Source organism: Hippocampus bargibanti, linkage group LG13 (assembly GCF_051943395.1).
Source record: "Hippocampus bargibanti isolate YZ-2025 linkage group LG13, ASM5194339v1, whole genome shotgun sequence".
Classification (NCBI taxonomy): Eukaryota; Metazoa; Chordata; class Actinopteri; order Syngnathiformes; family Syngnathidae; genus Hippocampus; species Hippocampus bargibanti.
In genome coordinates this window covers 2,665,773-2,686,233 of record NC_142746.1, presented here as the reverse complement: position 1 = coordinate 2,686,233, position 20,461 = coordinate 2,665,773, and the positions used below count along the sequence as shown (strand labels likewise).

Sequence of the window (20,461 nt, the reverse complement as noted above, 5' to 3'; positions counted from 1 at the left end):
TATAAAAGAGGACAGAGCGCTAAAAGCAGAAATCTTTAGGAAGGCCACACACACTGACCAATACTTACTTTTTGAATCAAACCACCCTCGACAACACAAACTATGAGTTATCAGAACCCTCCAGCATAGGGCTAATACCAACCAGCGTCGAAATTAGCGAAAAGGAGTGAAAACATGTCAGGAGAGCACTCACAAACTGTGGTTGCCCTCAGTGGTCATTTAACAAATGTCAAAAGAAAAGGATAGGGAATCTCATCTCATCTCCCGTACCGCTTAGGGTCACGGGGGGTGCTGGAGCCTATCTCAGCTGTCTTCGGGCACGAGGCGGGGGACACCCTGAATTGGTTGCCAGCCAATCGCAGGGCACACAAAGACATACAACAGTCACTCTCACACTCACACCTAGGGACAATTTGGAGTGGTCAATCTGCCTGCCATGCATGTTTTTGGAGTGTGGGAGGAAACCAGAGGACCCGGAGAAAACCCACGCGGGTCCGGGGAGAACATGCAAACTCCACACAGGGAGGCCGGACCGGGACGCGAACCGGCGACCTCTGCACTGTGAAGCCGGTGTGCTAACCACTCGACTACCGGGCCGCCCTAGGATAGGGAATGAAACCCAAAATTCTGAAGATACTAAAAAGGAGAGGAGTAGCATTACCTTACATTGCAGGGCTTTCTGAAAAACTACAGAGTCCTTTGGCAACACAAAATTCCTACTTATTTCAAACCGATAAACACCTGAAGGCAAAAATGAGTACATCCAAAAGATAGGCTGTCAAATGAAAAACAAAGTAATGTAGTTTATTCAATACATTGGAAAAATGAAAATTATAAAGAGCAAAACATGGGGGAGACTAAACAAATTCTCAAAAAAAAAATACTTTATCAACACCGCTGGGATAATACTAGTGGGCCTCAATCTGCAGTACATATGCACCTTAAAGCTAGCTACCGCTCATTTGACGACAATGAGGTTAAAATTGTAGCGAAAGGAAAATAGATGGTTTGAAAGGGGAGTAAAAGAAGCTGTCCAGCACGCAGAAGCCCAGTTCTGCTTCGCGTACGAGTACTGTCATGACGGTCCCCCATGCGGACAGCTCCCTCTGCCGGAAAGCCATATCGTTACACGCAGCGACTCAACAGTAAAATCAACGTGTGGGAAGCCGTTTAAAATCGCGTCGGGGGTGATCGTGAAATGAAAAGTGAAATCGGATCGCGAACGGGAGAGACCATTTCTCGGCCCACAGTGTTTGGGGTGGCTGCAAAAAAAAAAAAAAAAAAGCTTACAGCACCTGGTATTCCCAGGCGGTCTCCCATCCAAGTACTAACCAGGCCCGACCCTGCTTAGCTTCCGAGATCGGACGAGATCGGGCGTTCTCAGGGTAGTATGGCCGTAAGCGAGGGAATGTGCCAGAAAATCCCTCTTTATAGTGTTGCAGGGAGAGCGTCTTTGTTTATGGTGTTCGTTCTTGTCGGATGATGGTTATTTGGTTTTCCAAATACAGGCTTGAATCGATGAAGGTGTTATTTGTGTCGTGTTGTCAAATAAGGCGCATGTGAGTCCAGCTGATGCGTTAACGTGGGTAACTTTTCTTTGACTTCCAATGCAATCCGTTTCGTCCATTCATTCCGGGCAGAGTGAACGCTGGCGCAAATGGTTGCCTCTGTTCACTCGCACAAAAAAACATTCTTATCCCCTGACTGTAAAGTGGCCTTGAGAGTTTTGAAAGGCGCTTAGAAATTAAATGTATTATTATGATTACTCTCCGTCTGGTCCTTGACGCCCTCTGCTGACGTAATCACACAGCGACACTGATCTCGTGATCAACCATTTCACCACATAATATTCATAGTTATACATAACATTTTAAGCGCCTTTCAAAGCTCTAAAGGACACTTTACAGTCACGGACAAGCAGAGGTACTATAATAAATAAAATACAATCACAAATAGATTGCAATAAATAAAATACAATTATAAATAGAAACAGGAGAGAGAGCTACACACAGAAAATGCTATTTTAAATAGCTGGGTTTTGAGATGGGACTTGAAGGTGGTAAGAGAATCGATGTTATGAAAGTTCTGAGGAAGTGACTTCCAAAAATTGGGGGCAGAGCAGCTGAGGGGTCTGTCACCCATCTTGCTGAGACGGGGGAGTGAGGGACACACAGAGGTGGAGGGAGGAAGAAGATCTGAGGGAACGAGGGCGACTAGAAATCATTGGGTAGACCACCAACGATTCAACAGACCTTTAGGATTATTCTGCCTCGTGGTTGAAAGGTCTGCTCATGTCTAAGACTGTGCCAAAGGATTGCATCGGAAAAACAAACAGTGCTCATATTTTAAACAATCCATTCGAAAACAATAACTTGATCGGCCATCTTAACTGATCTTACTCTATGCTCTGTAACGGGCAGAACATTGTATGGCAAAACAGAACAGCATGTCTAAGCACATCTCAATATTCGTTGCGTACCCACCCCGGTTCTCTCTTTTTTTTAAACAACCCCGAAAGCAGCGCCTGAAAGTAGGAGAAAAAAAGGGGGTGGGGGATCCTCAGTCCAACCTGCTTGTACGTCTCTGTCAGCTCTCAGTCATACAGGAGTGGTCCATTGATGAAAAGGTTTCTTCAGCCGTCACCTGTAGTTCTTTGAAGGTGTCGGACGTTTCGTTTCTCATCGAAGAGGCTTCGTCAGCGAACTAAAATTTGCTAGTAGTTTCGGCCCCATATGTATATCCCTAACGTCTAGAGGTGGCGGTGCCAGACTTCTGCTATGATAGGTCACTTCTCTCAGGTTGGGGAGAGCAGAGGACTATACCCTGAGCCTACACTGATTACTTTATTACGTGATTACTTGCCTGAATTTTACGTATTTTAAATTCCGGGGAAAAAAAATTCAAACAAATTCATAGTTGTGCTTTGGGCTCACCAGTTTAACCCATAATGGACAATCTGGCCATGAAAAAAAATGGAGAAACAGGCTCTCACATCCTTCCCGGGTACAAAACCGAGGCACTGGTTTAGATATGTGGAGGGCACTTTCGTCATAATTAAAAAAGAAGAAATTCAATCCTTCACAAATCACCTGCACTCGGTAGACATCAATATTAAATATACTCGCGAGGACATTAAAGACACCCAACTAGCCTTTTTGGAGTGTAAAGTAATTATAAAAGAGGACAGAGCGCTAAAAGCAGAAATCTTTAGGAAGGCCACACACACTGACCAATACTTACTTTTTGAATCAAACCACCCTCGACAACACAAACTATGAGTTATCAGAACCCTCCAGCATAGGGCTAATACCAACCAGCGTCGAAATTAGCGAAAAGGAGTGAAAACATGTCAGGAGAGCACTCACAAACTGTGGTTGCCCTCAGTGGTCATTTAACAAATGTCAAAAGAAAAGGATAGGGAATGAAACCCAAAATTCTGAAGATACTAAAAAGGAGAGGAGTAGCATTACCTTACATTGCAGGGCTTTCTGAAAAACTACAGAGTCCTTTGGCAACACAAAATTCCTACTTATTTCAAACCGATAAACGCCTGAAGGCAAAAATGAGTACATCCAAAAGATAGGCTGTCAAATGAAAAACAAAGTAATGTAGTTTATTCAATACATTGGAAAAATGAAAATTATAAAGAGCAAAACATGAGGGAGACTAAACAAATTCTCAAAAAAAAAATACTTTATCAACACCGCTGGGATAATACTAGTGGGCCTCAATCTGCAGTACATATGCACCTTAAAGCTAGCTACCGCTCATTTGACGACAATGAGGTTAAAATTGTAGCGAAAGGAAAATAGATGGTTTGAAAGGGGAGTAAAAGAAGCTGTCCAGCACGCAGAAGCCCAGTTCTGCTTCGCGTACGAGTACTGTCATGACGGTCCCCCATGCGGACAGCTCCCTCTGCCGGAAAGCCATATCGTTACACGCAGCGACTCAACAGTAAAATCAACGTGTGGGAAGCCGTTTAAAATCGCGTCGGGGGTGATCGTGAAATGAAAAGTGAAATCGGATCGCGAACGGGAGAGACCATTTCTCGGCCCACAGTGTTTGGGGTGGCTGCAAAAAAAAAAAAAAAAAAGCTTACAGCACCTGGTATTCCCAGGCGGTCTCCCATCCAAGTACTAACCAGGCCCGACCCTGCTTAGCTTCCGAGATCGGACGAGATCGGGCGTTCTCAGGGTAGTATGGCCGTAAGCGAGGGAATGTGCCAGAAAATCCCTCTTTATAGTGTTGCAGGGAGAGCGTCTTTGTTTATGGTGTTCGTTCTTGTCGGATGATGGTTATTTGGTTTTCCAAATACAGGCTTGAATCGATGAAGGTGTTATTTGTGTCGTGTTGTCAAATAAGGCGCATGTGAGTCCAGCTGATGCGTTAACGTGGGTAACTTTTCTTTGACTTCCAATGCAATCCGTTTCGTCCATTCATTCCGGGCAGAGTGAACGCTGGCGCAAATGGTTGCCTCTGTTCACTCGCACAAAAAAACATTCTTATCCCCTGACTGTAAAGTGGCCTTGAGAGTTTTGAAAGGCGCTTAGAAATTAAATGTATTATTATGATTACTCTCCGTCTGGTCCTTGACGCCCTCTGCTGACGTAATCACACAGCGACACTGATCTCGTGATCAACCATTTCACCACATAATATTCATAGTTATACATAACATTTTAAGCGCCTTTCAAAGCTCTAAAGGACACTTTACAGTCACGGACAAGCAGAGGTACTATAATAAATAAAATACAATCACAAATAGATTGCAATAAATAAAATACAATTATAAATAGAAACAGGAGAGAGAGCTACACACAGAAAATGCTATTTTAAATAGCTGGGGTTTGAGATGGGACTTGAAGGTGGTAAGAGAATCGATGTTATGAAAGTTCGGAGGAAGTGACTTCCAAAAATTGGGGGCAGAGCAGCTGAGGGGTCTGTCACCCATCTTGCTGAGACGGGGGAGTGAGGGACACACAGAGGTGGAGGGAGGAAGAAGATCTGAGGGAACGAGGGCGACTAGAAATCATTGGGTAGACCACCAACGATTCAACAGACCTTTAGGATTGTTCTGCCTCGTGGTTGAAAGGTCTGCTCATGTCTAAGACTGTGCCAAAGGATCGCATCGGAAAAACAAACAGTGCTCATATTTTAAACAATCCATTCGAAAACAATAACTTGATCGGCCATCTTAACTGATCTTACTCTATGCTCTGTAACGGGCTGAACATTGTATGGCAAAACAGAACAGCATGTCTAAGCACATCTCAATATTCGTTGCGTACCCACACCAGTTCTCTCTTTTTTTTAAACAACCCCGAAAGCAGCGCCTGAAAGTACTAGAAAAAAAGGGGGTGGGGGATCCTCAGTCCAACCTGCTTGTACGTCTCTGTCAGCTCTCAGTCATACAGGAGTGGTCCATTGATGAAAAGGTTTCTTCAGCCGTCACCTGTAGTTCTTTGAAGGTGTCGGACGTTTCGTTTCTCATCGAAGAGGCTTCGTCAGCGAACTAAAATTTGCTAGTAGTTTCGGCCCCATATGTATATCCCTAACGTCTAGAGGTGGCGGTGCCAGACTTCTGCTATGATAGGTCACTTCTCTCAGGTTGGGGAGAGCAGAGGACTATACCCTGAGCCTACACTGATTACTTTATTACGTGATTACTTGCCTGAATTTTACGTATTTTAAATTCCGGGGAAAAAAAATTCAAACAAATTCATAGTTGTGCTTTGGGCTCACCAGTTTAACCCATAATGGACAATCTGGCCATGAAAAAAAATGGAGAAACAGGCTCTCACATCCTTCCCGGGTACAAAACCGAGGCACTGGTTTAGATATGTGGAGGGCACTTTCGTCATAATTAAAAAAGAAGAAATTCAATCCTTCACAAATCACCTGCACTCGGTAGACATCAATATTAAATATACTCGCGAGGACATTAAAGACACCCAACTAGCCTTTTTGGAGTGTAAAGTAATTATAAAAGAGGACAGAGCGCTAAAAGCAGAAATCTTTAGGAAGGCCACACACACTGACCAATACTTACTTTTTGAATCAAACCACCCTCGACAACACAAACTATGAGTTATCAGAACCCTCCAGCATAGGGCTAATACCAACCAGCGTCGAAATTAGCGAAAAGGAGTGAAAACATGTCAGGAGAGCACTCACAAACTGTGGTTGCCCTCAGTGGTCATTTAACAAATGTCAAAAGAAAAGGATAGGGAATCTCATCTCATCTCCCGTACCGCTTATTCCTCATTAGGGTCACGGAGGGTGCTGGAGCCTATCTCAGCTGTCTTCGGGCACGAGGCGGGGGACACCCTGAATTGGTTGCCAGCCAATCGCAGGGCACACAAAGACATACAACAGTCACTCTCACACTCACACCTAGGGACAATTTGGAGTGGTCAATCTGCCTGCCATGCATGTTTTTGGAGTGTGGGAGGAAACCAGAGGACCCGGAGAAAACCCACGCGGGTCCGGGGAGAACATGCAAACTCCACACAGGGAGGCCGGACCGGGACGCGAACCGGCGACCTCTGCACTGTGAAGCCGGTGTGCTAACCACTCGACTACCGGGCCGCCCTAGGATAGGGAATGAAACCCAAAATTCTGAAGATACTAAAAAGGAGAGGAGTAGCATTACCTTACATTGCAGGGCTTTCTGAAAAACTACAGAGTCCTTTGGCAACACAAAATTCCTACTTATTTCAAACCGATAAACACCTGAAGGCAAAAATGAGTACATCCAAAAGATAGGCTGTCAAATGAAAAACAAAGTAATGTAGTTTATTCAATACATTGGAAAAATGAAAATTATAAAGAGCAAAACATGGGGGAGACTAAACAAATTCTCAAAAAAAAAATACTTTATCAACACCGCTGGGATAATACTAGTGGGCCTCAATCTGCAGTACATATGCACCTTAAAGCTAGCTACCGCTCATTTGACGACAATGAGGTTAAAATTGTAGCGAAAGGAAAATAGATGGTTTGAAAGGGGAGTAAAAGAAGCTGTCCAGCACGCAGAAGCCCAGTTCTGCTTCGCGTACGAGTACTGTCATGACGGTCCCCCATGCGGACAGCTCCCTCTGCCGGAAAGCCATATCGTTACACGCAGCGACTCAACAGTAAAATCAACGTGTGGGAAGCCGTTTAAAATCGCGTCGGGGGTGATCGTGAAATGAAAAGTGAAATCGGATCGCGAACGGGAGAGACCATTTCTCGGCCCACAGTGTTTGGGGTGGCTGCAAAAAAAAAAAAAAAAGCTTACAGCACCTGGTATTCCCAGGCGGTCTCCCATCCAAGTACTAACCAGGCCCGACCCTGCTTAGCTTCCGAGATCGGACGAGATCGGGCGTTCTCAGGGTAGTATGGCCGTAAGCGAGGGAATGTGCCAGAAAATCCCTCTTTATAGTGTTGCAGGGAGAGCGTCTTTGTTTATGGTGTTCGTTCTTGTCGGATGATGGTTATTTGGTTTTCCAAATACAGGCTTGAATCGATGAAGGTGTTATTTGTGTCGTGTTGTCAAATAAGGCGCATGTGAGTCCAGCTGATGCGTTAACGTGGGTAACTTTTCTTTGACTTCCAATGCAATCCGTTTCGTCCATTCATTCCGGGCAGAGTGAACGCTGGCGCAAATGGTTGCCTCTGTTCACTCGCACAAAAAAACATTCTTATCCCCTGACTGTAAAGTGGCCTTGAGAGTTTTGAAAGGCGCTTAGAAATTAAATGTATTATTATGATTACTCTCCGTCTGGTCCTTGACGCCCTCTGCTGACGTAATCACACAGCGACACTGATCTCGTGATCAACCATTTCACCACATAATATTCATAGTTATACATAACATTTTAAGCGCCTTTCAAAGCTCTAAAGGACACTTTACAGTCACGGACAAGCAGAGGTACTATAATAAATAAAATACAATCACAAATAGATTGCAATAAATAAAATACAATTATAAATAGAAACAGGAGAGAGAGCTACACACAGAAAATGCTATTTTAAATAGCTGGGTTTTGAGATGGGACTTGAAGGTGGTAAGAGAATCGATGTTATGAAAGTTCTGAGGAAGTGACTTCCAAAAATTGGGGGCAGAGCAGCTGAGGGGTCTGTCACCCATCTTGCTGAGACGGGGGAGTGAGGGACACACAGAGGTGGAGGGAGGAAGAAGATCTGAGGGAACGAGGGCGACTAGAAATCATTGGGTAGACCACCAACGATTCAACAGACCTTTAGGATTATTCTGCCTCGTGGTTGAAAGGTCTGCTCATGTCTAAGACTGTGCCAAAGGATCGCATCGGAAAAACAAACAGTGCTCATATTTTAAACAATCCATTCGAAAACAATAACTTGATCGGCCATCTTAACTGATCTTACTCTATGCTCTGTAACGGGCTGAACATTGTATGGCAAAACAGAACAGCATGTCTAAGCACATCTCAATATTCGTTGCGTACCCACCCCAGTTCTCTCTTTTTTTTAAACAACCCCGAAAGCAGCGCCTGAAAGTACTAGAAAAAAAGGGGGTGGGGGATCCTCAGTCCAACCTGCTTGTACGTCTCTGTCAGCTCTCAGTCATACAGGAGTGGTCCATTGATGAAAAGGTTTCTTCAGCCGTCACCTGTAGTTCTTTGAAGGTGTCGGACGTTTCGTTTCTCATCGAAGAGGCTTCATCAGCGAACTAAAATTTGCTAGTAGTTTCGGCCCCATATGTATATCCCTAACGTCTAGAGGTGGCGGTGCCAGACTTCTGCTATGATAGGTCACATCTCTCAGGTTGGGGAGAGCAGAGGACTATACCCTGAGCCTACACTGATTACTTTATTACGTGATTACTTGCCTGAATTTTACGTATTTTAAATTCCGGGGAAAAAAAATTCAAACAAATTCATAGTTGTGCTTTGGGCTCACCAGTTTAACCCATAATGGACAATCTGGCCATGAAAAAAAATGGAGAAACAGGCTCTCACATCCTTCCCGGGTACAAAACCGAGGCACTGGTTTAGATATGTGGAGGGCACTTTCGTCATAATTAAAAAAGAAGAAATTCAATCCTTCACAAATCACCTGCACTCGGTAGACATCAATATTAAATATACTCGCGAGGACATTAAAGACACCCAACTAGCCTTTTTGGAGTGTAAAGTAATTATAAAAGAGGACAGAGCGCTAAAAGCAGAAATCTTTAGGAAGGCCACACACACTGACCAATACTTACTTTTTGAATCAAACCACCCTCGACAACACAAACTATGAGTTATCAGAACCCTCCAGCATAGGGCTAATACCAACCAGCGTCGAAATTAGCGAAAAGGAGTGAAAACATGTCAGGAGAGCACTCACAAACTGTGGTTGCCCTCAGTGGTCATTTAACAAATGTCAAAAGAAAAGGATAGGGAATGAAACCCAAAATTCTGAAGATACTAAAAAGGAGAGGAGTAGCATTACCTTACATTGCAGGGCTTTCTGAAAAACTACAGAGTCCTTTGGCAACACAAAATTCCTACTTATTTCAAACCGATAAACGCCTGAAGGCAAAAATGAGTACATCCAAAAGATAGGCTGTCAAATGAAAAACAAAGTAATGTAGTTTATTCAATACATTGGAAAAATGAAAATTATAAAGAGCAAAACATGAGGGAGACTAAACAAATTCTCAAAAAAAAAATACTTTATCAACACCGCTGGGATAATACTAGTGGGCCTCAATCTGCAGTACATATGCACCTTAAAGCTAGCTACCGCTCATTTGACGACAATGAGGTTAAAATTGTAGCGAAAGGAAAATAGATGGTTTGAAAGGGGAGTAAAAGAAGCTGTCCAGCACGCAGAAGCCCAGTTCTGCTTCGCGTACGAGTACTGTCATGACGGTCCCCCATGCGGACAGCTCCCTCTGCCGGAAAGCCATATCGTTACACGCAGCGACTCAACAGTAAAATCAACGTGTGGGAAGCCGTTTAAAATCGCGTCGGGGGTGATCGTGAAATGAAAAGTGAAATCGGATCGCGAACGGGAGAGACCATTTCTCGGCCCACAGTGTTTGGGGTGGCTGCAAAAAAAAAAAAAAAAAAAAAGCTTACAGCACCTGGTATTCCCAGGCGGTCTCCCATCCAAGTACTAACCAGGCCCGACCCTGCTTAGCTTCCGAGATCGGACGAGATCGGGCGTTCTCAGGGTAGTATGGCCGTAAGCGAGGGAATGTGCCAGAAAATCCCTCTTTATAGTGTTGCAGGGAGAGCGTCTTTGTTTATGGTGTTCGTTCTTGTCGGATGATGGTTATTTGGTTTTCCAAATACAGGCTTGAATCGATGAAGGTGTTATTTGTGTCGTGTTGTCAAATAAGGCGCATGTGAGTCCAGCTGATGCGTTAACGTGGGTAACTTTTCTTTGACTTCCAATGCAATCCGTTTCGTCCATTCATTCCGGGCAGAGTGAACGCTGGCGCAAATGGTTGCCTCTGTTCACTCGCACAAAAAAACATTCTTATCCCCTGACTGTAAAGTGGCCTTGAGAGTTTTGAAAGGCGCTTAGAAATTAAATGTATTATTATGATTACTCTCCGTCTGGTCCTTGACGCCCTCTGCTGACGTAATCACACAGCGACACTGATCTCGTGATCAACCATTTCACCACATAATATTCATAGTTATACATAACATTTTAAGCGCCTTTCAAAGCTCTAAAGGACACTTTACAGTCACGGACAAGCAGAGGTACTATAATAAATAAAATACAATCACAAATAGATTGCAATAAATAAAATACAATTATAAATAGAAACAGGAGAGAGAGCTACACACAGAAAATGCTATTTTAAATAGCTGGGTTTTGAGATGGGACTTGAAGGTGGTAAGAGAATCGATGTTATGAAAGTTCGGAGGAAGTGACTTCCAAAAATTGGGGGCAGAGCAGCTGAGGGGTCTGTCACCCATCTTGCTGAGACGGGGGAGTGAGGGACACACAGAGGTGGAGGGAGGAAGAAGATCTGAGGGAACGAGGGCGACTAGAAATCATTGGGTAGACCACCAACGATTCAACAGACCTTTAGGATTATTCTGCCTCGTGGTTGAAAGGTCTGCTCATGTCTAAGACTGTGCCAAAGGATCGCATCGGAAAAACAAACAGTGCTCATATTTTAAACAATCCATTCGAAAACAATAACTTGATCGGCCATCTTAACTGATCTTACTCTATGCTCTGTAACGGGCTGAACATTGTATGGCAAAACAGAACAGCATGTCTAAGCACATCTCAATATTCGTTGCGTACCCACCCCAGTTCTCTCTTTTTTTTAAACAACCCCGAAAGCAGCGCCTGAAAGTACTAGAAAAAAAGGGGGTGGGGGATCCTCAGTCCAACCTGCTTGTACGTCTCTGTCAGCTCTCAGTCATACAGGAGTGGTCCATTGATGAAAAGGTTTCTTCAGCCGTCACCTGTAGTTCTTTGAAGGTGTCGGACGTTTCGTTTCTCATCGAAGAGGCTTCATCAGCGAACTAAAATTTGCTAGTAGTTTCGGCCCCATATGTATATCCCTAACGTCTAGAGGTGGCGGTGCCAGACTTCTGCTATGATAGGTCACATCTCTCAGGTTGGGGAGAGCAGAGGACTATACCCTGAGCCTACACTGATTACTTTATTACGTGATTACTTGCCTGAATTTTACGTATTTTAAATTCCGGGGAAAAAAAATTCAAACAAATTCATAGTTGTGCTTTGGGCTCACCAGTTTAACCCATAATGGACAATCTGGCCATGAAAAAAAATGAATGGAGAAACAGGCTCTCACATCCTTCCCGGGTACAAAACCGAGGCACTGGTTTAGATATGTGGAGGGCACTTTCGTCATAATTAAAAAAGAAGAAATTCAATCCTTCACAAATCACCTGCACTCGGTAGACATCAATATTAAATATACTCGCGAGGACATTAAAGAGACCCAACTAGCCTTTTTGGAGTGTAAAGTAATTATAAAAGAGGACAGAGCGCTAAAAGCAGAAATCTTTAGGAAGGCCACACACACTGACCAATACTTACTTTTTGAATCAAACCACCCTCGACAACACAAACTATGAGTTATCAGAACCCTCCAGCATAGGGCTAATACCAACCAGCGTCGAAATTAGCGAAAAGGAGTGAAAACATGTCAGGAGAGCACTCACAAACTGTGGTTGCCCTCAGTGGTCATTTAACAAATGTCAAAAGAAAAGGATAGGGAATCTCATCTCATCTCCCGTACCGCTTATTCCTCATTAGGGTCACGGAGGGTGCTGGAGCCTATCTCAGCTGTCTTCGGGCACGAGGCGGGGGACACCCTGAATTGGTTGCCAGCCAATCGCAGGGCACACAAAGACATACAACAGTCACTCTCACACTCACACCTAGGGACAATTTGGAGTGGTCAATCTGCCTGCCATGCATGTTTTTGGAGTGTGGGAGGAAACCAGAGGACCCGGAGAAAACCCACGCGGGTCCGGGGAGAACATGCAAACGCCACACAGGGAGGCCGGACCGGGACGCGAACCGGCGACCTCTGCACTGTGAAGCCGGTGTGCTAACCACTCGACTACCGGGCCGCCCTAGGATAGGGAATGAAACCCAAAATTCTGAAGATACTAAAAAGGAGAGGAGTAGCATTACCTTACATTGCAGGGCTTTCTGAAAAACTACAGAGTCCTTTGGCAACACAAAATTCCTACTTATTTCAAACCGATAAACACCTGAAGGCAAAAATGAGTACATCCAAAAGATAGGCTGTCAAATGAAAAACAAAGTAATGTAGTTTATTCAATACATTGGAAAAATGAAAATTATAAAGAGCAAAACATGGGGGAGACTAAACAAATTCTCAAAAAAAAAATACTTTATCAACACCGCTGGGATAATACTAGTGGGCCTCAATCTGCAGTACATATGCACCTTAAAGCTAGCTACCGCTCATTTGACGACAATGAGGTTAAAATTGTAGCGAAAGGAAAATAGATGGTTTGAAAGGGGAGTAAAAGAAGCTGTCCAGCACGCAGAAGCCCAGTTCTGCTTCGCGTACGAGTACTGTCATGACGGTCCCCCATGCGGACAGCTCCCTCTGCCGGAAAGCCATATCGTTACACGCAGCGACTCAACAGTAAAATCAACGTGTGGGAAGCCGTTTAAAATCGCGTCGGGGGTGATCGTGAAATGAAAAGTGAAATCGGATCGCGAACGGGAGAGACCATTTCTCGGCCCACAGTGTTTGGGGTGGCTGCAAAAAAAAAAAAAAAAAAAGCTTACAGCACCTGGTATTCCCAGGCGGTCTCCCATCCAAGTACTAACCAGGCCCGACCCTGCTTAGCTTCCGAGATCGGACGAGATCGGGCGTTCTCAGGGTAGTATGGCCGTAAGCGAGGGAATGTGCCAGAAAATCCCTCTTTATAGTGTTGCAGGGAGAGCGTCTTTGTTTATGGTGTTCGTTCTTGTCGGATGATGGTTATTTGGTTTTCCAAATACAGGCTTGAATCGATGAAGGTGTTATTTGTGTCGTGTTGTCAAATAAGGCGCATGTGAGTCCAGCTGATGCGTTAACGTGGGTAACTTTTCTTTGACTTCCAATGCAATCCGTTTCGTCCATTCATTCCGGGCAGAGTGAACGCTGGCGCAAATGGTTGCCTCTGTTCACTCGCACAAAAAAACATTCTTATCCCCTGACTGTAAAGTGGCCTTGAGAGTTTTGAAAGGCGCTTAGAAATTAAATGTATTATTATGATTACTCTCCGTCTGGTCCTTGACGCCCTCTGCTGACGTAATCACACAGCGACACTGATCTCGTGATCAACCATTTCACCACATAATATTCATAGTTATACATAACATTTTAAGCGCCTTTCAAAGCTCTAAAGGACACTTTACAGTCACGGACAAGCAGAGGTACTATAATAAATAAAATACAATCACAAATAGATTGCAATAAATAAAATACAATTATAAATAGAAACAGGAGAGAGAGCTACACACAGAAAATGCTATTTTAAATAGCTGGGTTTTGAGATGGGACTTGAAGGTGGTAAGAGAATCGATGTTATGAAAGTTCTGAGGAAGTGACTTCCAAAAATTGGGGGCAGAGCAGCTGAGGGGTCTGTCACCCATCTTGCTGAGACGGGGGAGTGAGGGACACACAGAGGTGGAGGGAGGAAGAAGATCTGAGGGAACGAGGGCGACTAGAAATCATTGGGTAGACCACCAACGATTCAACAGACCTTTAGGATTATTCTGCCTCGTGGTTGAAAGGTCTGCTCATGTCTAAGACTGTGCCAAAGGATCGCATCGGAAAAACAAACAGTGCTCATATTTTAAACAATCCATTCGAAAACAATAACTTGATCGGCCATCTTAACTGATCTTACTCTATGCTCTGTAACGGGCTGAACATTGTATGGCAAAACAGAACAGCATGTCTAAGCACATCTCAATATTCGTTGCGTACCCACCCCAGTTCTCTCTTTTTTTTAAACAACCCCGAAAGCAGCGCCTGAAAGTACTAGAAAAAAAGGGGGTGGGGGATCCTCAGTCCAACCTGCTTGTACGTCTCTGTCAGCTCTCAGTCATACAGGAGTGGTCCATTGATGAAAAGGTTTCTTCAGCCGTCACCTGTAGTTCTTTGAAGGTGTCGGACGTTTCGTTTCTCATCGAAGAGGCTTCATCAGCGAACTAAAATTTGCTAGTAGTTTCGGCCCCATATGTATATCCCTAACGTCTAGAGGTGGCGGTGCCAGACTTCTGCTATGATAGGTCACATCTCTCAGGTTGGGGAGAGCAGAGGACTATACCCTGAGCCTACACTGATTACTTTATTACGTGATTACTTGCCTGAATTTTACGTATTTTAAATTCCGGGGAAAAAAAATTCAAACAAATTCATAGTTGTGCTTTGGGCTCACCAGTTTAACCCATAATGGACAATCTGGCCATGAAAAAAAATGGAGAAACAGGCTCTCACATCCTTCCCGGGTACAAAACCGAGGCACTGGTTTAGATATGTGGAGGGCACTTTCGTCATAATTAAAAAAGAAGAAATTCAATCCTTCACAAATCACCTGCACTCGGTAGACATCAATATTAAATATACTCGCGAGGACATTAAAGACACCCAACTAGCCTTTTTGGAGTGTAAAGTAATTATAAAAGAGGACAGAGCGCTAAAAGCAGAAATCTTTAGGAAGGCCACACACACTGACCAATACTTACTTTTTGAATCAAACCACCCTCGACAACACAAACTATGAGTTATCAGAACCCTCCAGCATAGGGCTAATACCAACCAGCGTCGAAATTAGCGAAAAGGAGTGAAAACATGTCAGGAGAGCACTCACAAACTGTGGTTGCCCTCAGTGGTCATTTAACAAATGTCAAAAGAAAAGGATAGGGAATGAAACCCAAAATTCTGAAGATACTAAAAAGGAGAGGAGTAGCATTACCTTACATTGCAGGGCTTTCTGAAAAACTACAGAGTCCTTTGGCAACACAAAATTCCTACTTATTTCAAACCGATAAACACCTGAAGGCAAAAATGAGTACATCCAAAAGATAGGCTGTCAAATGAAAAACAAAGTAATGTAGTTTATTCAATACATTGGAAAAATGAAAATTATAAAGAGCAAAACATGGGGGAGACTAAACAAATTCTCAAAAAAAAAATACTTTATCAACACCGCTGGGATAATACTAGTGGGCCTCAATCTGCAGTACATATGCACCTTAAAGCTAGCTACCGCTCATTTGACGACAATGAGGTTAAAATTGTAGCGAAAGGAAAATAGATGGTTTGAAAGGGGAGTAAAAGAAGCTGTCCAGCACGCAGAAGCCCAGTTCTGCTTCGCGTACGAGTACTGTCATGACGGTCCCCCATGCGGACAGCTCCCTCTGCCGGAAAGCCATATCGTTACACGCAGCGACTCAACAGTAAAATCAACGTGTGGGAAGCCGTTTAAAATCGCGTCGGGGGTGATCGTGAAATGAAAAGTGAAATCGGATCGCGAACGGGAGAGACCATTTCTCGGCCCACAGTGTTTGGGGTGGCTGCAAAAAAAAAAAAAAAAAAGCTTACAGCACCTGGTATTCCCAGGCGGTCTCCCATCCAAGTACTAACCAGGCCCGACCCTGCTTAGCTTCCGAGATCGGACGAGATCGGGCGTTCTCAGGGTAGTATGGCCGTAAGCGAGGGAATGTGCCAGAAAATCCCTCTTTATAGTGTTGCAGGGAGAGCGTCTTTGTTTATGGTGTTCGTTCTTGTCGGATGATGGTTATTTGGTTTTCCAAATACAGGCTTGAATCGATGAAGGTGTTATTTGTGTCGTGTTGTCAAATAAGGCGCATGTGAGTCCAGCTGATGCGTTAACGTGGGTAACTTTTCTTTGACTTCCAATGCAATCCGTTTCGTCCATTCATTCCGGGCAGAGTGAACGCTGGCGCAAATGGTTGCCTCTGTTCACTCGCACAAAAAAACATTCTTATCCCCTGACTGTAAAGTGGCCTTGAGAGTTTTGAAAGGCGCTTAGAAATTAAATGTATTATTATGATTACTCTCCGTCTGGTCCTTGACGCCCTCTGCTGACGTAATCACACAGCGACACTGATCTCGTGATCAACCATTTCACCACATAATATTCATAGTTATACATAACATTTTAAGCGCCTTTCAAAGCTCTAAAGGACACTTTACAGTCACGGACAAGCAGAGGTACTATAATAAATAAAATACAATCACAAATAGATTGCAATAAATAAAATACAATTATAAATAGAAACAGGAGAGAGAGCTACACACAGAAAATGCTATTTTAAATAGCTGGGGTTTGAGATGGGACTTGAAGGTGGTAAGAGAATCGATGTTATGAAAGTTCTGAGGAAGTGACTTCCAAAAATTGGGGGCAGAGCAGCTGAGGGGTCTGTCACCCATCTTGCTGAGACGGGGGAGTGAGGGACACACAGAGGTGGAGGGAGGAAGAAGATCTGAGGGAACGAGGGCGACTAGAAATCATTGGGTAGACCACCAACGATTCAACAGACCTTTAGGATTGTTCTGCCTCGTGGTTGAAAGGTCTGCTCATGTCTAAGACTGTGCCAAAGGATCGCATCGGAAAAACAAACAGTGCTCATATTTTAAACAATCCATTCGAAAACAATAACTTGATCGGCCATCTTAACTGATCTTACTCTATGCTCTGTAACGGGCTGAACATTGTATGGCAAAACAGAACAGCATGTCTAAGCACATCTCAATATTCGTTGCGTACCCACCCCAGTTCTCTCTTTTTTTTAAACAACCCCGAAAGCAGCGCCTGAAAGTACTAGAAAAAAAGGGGGTGGGGGATCCTCAGTCCAACCTGCTTGTACGTCTCTGTCAGCTCTCAGTCATACAGGAGTGGTCCATTGATGAAAAGGTTTCTTCAGCCGTCACCTGTAGTTCTTTGAAGGTGTCGGACGTTTCGTTTCTCATCGAAGAGGCTTCATCAGCGAACTAAAATTTGCTAGTAGTTTCGGCCCCATATGTATATCCCTAACGTCTAGAGGTGGCGGTGCCAGACTTCTGCTATGATAGGTCACATCTCTCAGGTTGGGGAGAGCAGAGGACTATACCCTGAGCCTACACTGATTACTTTATTACGTGATTACTTGCCTGAATTTTACGTATTTTAAATTCCGGGGAAAAAAAATTCAAACAAATTCATAGTTGTGCTTTGGGCTCACCAGTTTAACCCATAATGGACAATCTGGCCATGAAAAAAAATGGAGAAACAGGCTCTCACATCCTTCCCGGGTACAAAACCGAGGCACTGGTTTAGATATGTGGAGGGCACTTTCGTCATAATTAAAAAAGAAGAAATTCAATCCTTCACAAATCACCTGCACTCGGTAGACATCAATATTAAATATACTCGCGAGGACATTAAAGACACCCAACTAGCCTTTTTGGAGTGTAAAGTAATTATAAAAGAGGACAGAGCGCTAAAAGCAGAAATCTTTAGGAAGGCCACACACACTGACCAATACTTACTTTTTGAATCAAACCACCCTCGACAACACAAACTATGAGTTATCAGAACCCTCCAGCATAGGGCTAATACCAACCAGCGTCGAAATTAGCGAAAAGGAGTGAAAACATGTCAGGAGAGCACTCACAAACTGTGGTTGCCCTCAGTGGTCATTTAACAAATGTCAAAAGAAAAGGATAGGGAATGAAACCCAAAATTCTGAAGATACTAAAAAGGAGAGGAGTAGCATTACCTTACATTGCAGGGCTTTCTGAAAAACTACAGAGTCCTTTGGCAACACAAAATTCCTACTTATTTCAAACCGATAAACACCTGAAGGCAAAAATGAGTACATCCAAAAGATAGGCTGTCAAATGAAAAACAAAGTAATGTAGTTTATTCAATACATTGGAAAAATGAAAATTATAAAGAGCAAAACATGGGGGAGACTAAACAAATTCTCAAAAAAAAAATACTTTATCAACACCGCTGGGATAATACTAGTGGGCCTCAATCTGCAGTACATATGCACCTTAAAGCTAGCTACCGCTCATTTGACGACAATGAGGTTAAAATTGTAGCGAAAGGAAAATAGATGGTTTGAAAGGGGAGTAAAAGAAGCTGTCCAGCACGCAGAAGCCCAGTTCTGCTTCGCGTACGAGTACTGTCATGACGGTCCCCCATGCGGACAGCTCCCTCTGCCGGAAAGCCATATCGTTACACGCAGCGACTCAACAGTAAAATCAACGTGTGGGAAGCCGTTTAAAATCGCGTCGGGGGTGATCGTGAAATGAAAAGTGAAATCGGATCGCGAACGGGAGAGACCATTTCTCGGCCCACAGTGTTTGGGGTGGCTGCAAAAAAAAAAAAAAAAAGCTTACAGCACCTGGTATTCCCAGGCGGTCTCCCATCCAAGTACTAACCAGGCCCGACCCTGCTTAGCTTCCGAGATCGGACGAGATCGGGCGTTCTCAGGGTAGTATGGCCGTAAGCGAGGGAATGTGCCAGAAAATCCCTCTTTATAGTGTTGCAGGGAGAGCGTCTTTGTTTATGGTGTTCGTTCTTGTCGGATGATGGTTATTTGGTTTTCCAAATACAGGCTTGAATCGATGAAGGTGTTATTTGTGTCGTGTTGTCAAATAAGGCGCATGTGAGTCCAGCTGATGCGTTAACGTGGGTAACTTTTCTTTGACTTCCAATGCAATCCGTTTCGTCCATTCATTCCGGGCAGAGTGAACGCTGGCGCAAATGGTTGCCTCTGTTCACTCGCACAAAAAAAACATTCTTATCCCCTGACTGTAAAGTGGCCTTGAGAGTTTTGAAAGGCGCTTAGAAATTAAATGTATTATTATGATTACTCTCCGTCTGGTCCTTGACGCCCTCTGCTGACGTAATCACACAGCGACACTGATCTCGTGATCAACCATTTCACCACATAATATTCATAGTTATACATAACATTTTAAGCGCCTTTCAAAGCTCTAAAGGACACTTTACAGTCACGGACAAGCAGAGGTACTATAATAAATAAAATACAATCACAAATAGATTGCAATAAATAAAATACAATTATAAATAGAAACAGGAGAGAGAGCTACACACAGAAAATGCTATTTTAAATAGCTGGGTTTTGAGATGGGACTTGAAGGTGGTAAGAGAATCGATGTTATGAAAGTTCTGAGGAAGTGACTTCCAAAAATTGGGGGCAGAGCAGCTGAGGGGTCTGTCACCCATCTTGCTGAGACGGGGGAGTGAGGGACACACAGAGGTGGAGGGAGGAAGAAGATCTGAGGGAACGAGGGCGACTAGAAATCATTGGGTAGACCACCAACGATTCAACAGACCTTTAGGATTATTCTGCCTCGTGGTTGAAAGGTCTGCTCATGTCTAAGACTGTGCCAAAGGATCGCATCGGAAAAACAAACAGTGCTCATATTTTAAACAATCCATTCGAAAACAATAACTTGATCGGCCATCTTAACTGATCTTACTCTATGCTCTGTAACGGGCTGAACATTGTATGGCAAAACAGAACAGCATGTCTAAGCACATCTCAATATTCGTTGCGTACCCACCCCAGTTCTCTCTTTTTTTTAAACAACCCCGAAAGCAGCGCCTGAAAGTACTAGAAAAAAAGGGGGTGGGGGATCCTCAGTCCAACCTGCTTGTACGTCTCTGTCAGCTCTCAGTCATACAGGAGTGGTCCATTGATGAAAAGGTTTCTTCAGCCGTCACCTGTAGTTCTTTGAAGGTGTCGGACGTTTCGTTTCTCATCGAAGAGGCTTCATCAGCGAACTAAAATTTGCTAGTAGTTTCGGCCCCATATGTATATCCCTAACGTCTAGAGGTGGCGGTGCCAGACTTCTGCTATGATAGGTCACATCTCTCAGGTTGGGGAGAGCAGAGGACTATACCCTGAGCCTACACTGATTACTTTATTACGTGAT

General features: G+C 43.9%; 7 non-coding genes across 7 annotated transcripts; all 7 read right to left on the bottom strand.

Moving 5' to 3' along the window:
* Window positions 1-1,283: 1,283 nt before the first annotated feature.
* Window positions 1,284-1,402, bottom strand: LOC148888970 (5S ribosomal RNA). Its single transcript, XR_016117047.1, has one exon. It is a non-coding gene; the product is annotated as a 5S ribosomal RNA (ribosomal RNA).
* Window positions 1,403-4,092: 2,690 nt separating this feature from the next.
* LOC148888969 (5S ribosomal RNA) lies at window positions 4,093-4,211 on the bottom strand. The gene has a single exon (XR_016117045.1). It is a non-coding gene; the product is annotated as a 5S ribosomal RNA (ribosomal RNA).
* A 3,061-nt stretch (window positions 4,212-7,272) lies between these two features.
* Window positions 7,273-7,391, bottom strand: LOC148888968 (5S ribosomal RNA). The gene has a single exon (XR_016117044.1). It is a non-coding gene; the product is annotated as a 5S ribosomal RNA (ribosomal RNA).
* Window positions 7,392-10,084: 2,693 nt separating this feature from the next.
* LOC148888967 (5S ribosomal RNA) lies at window positions 10,085-10,203 on the bottom strand. Its single transcript, XR_016117043.1, has one exon. It is a non-coding gene; the product is annotated as a 5S ribosomal RNA (ribosomal RNA).
* A 3,068-nt stretch (window positions 10,204-13,271) lies between these two features.
* Window positions 13,272-13,390, bottom strand: LOC148888966 (5S ribosomal RNA). Its single transcript, XR_016117042.1, has one exon. It is a non-coding gene; the product is annotated as a 5S ribosomal RNA (ribosomal RNA).
* Window positions 13,391-16,080: 2,690 nt separating this feature from the next.
* Window positions 16,081-16,199, bottom strand: LOC148888965 (5S ribosomal RNA). Its single transcript, XR_016117041.1, has one exon. It is a non-coding gene; the product is annotated as a 5S ribosomal RNA (ribosomal RNA).
* Window positions 16,200-18,888: 2,689 nt separating this feature from the next.
* Window positions 18,889-19,007, bottom strand: LOC148888964 (5S ribosomal RNA). Its single transcript, XR_016117040.1, has one exon. It is a non-coding gene; the product is annotated as a 5S ribosomal RNA (ribosomal RNA).
* Between the last annotated feature and the right edge of the window lie 1,454 nt (window positions 19,008-20,461).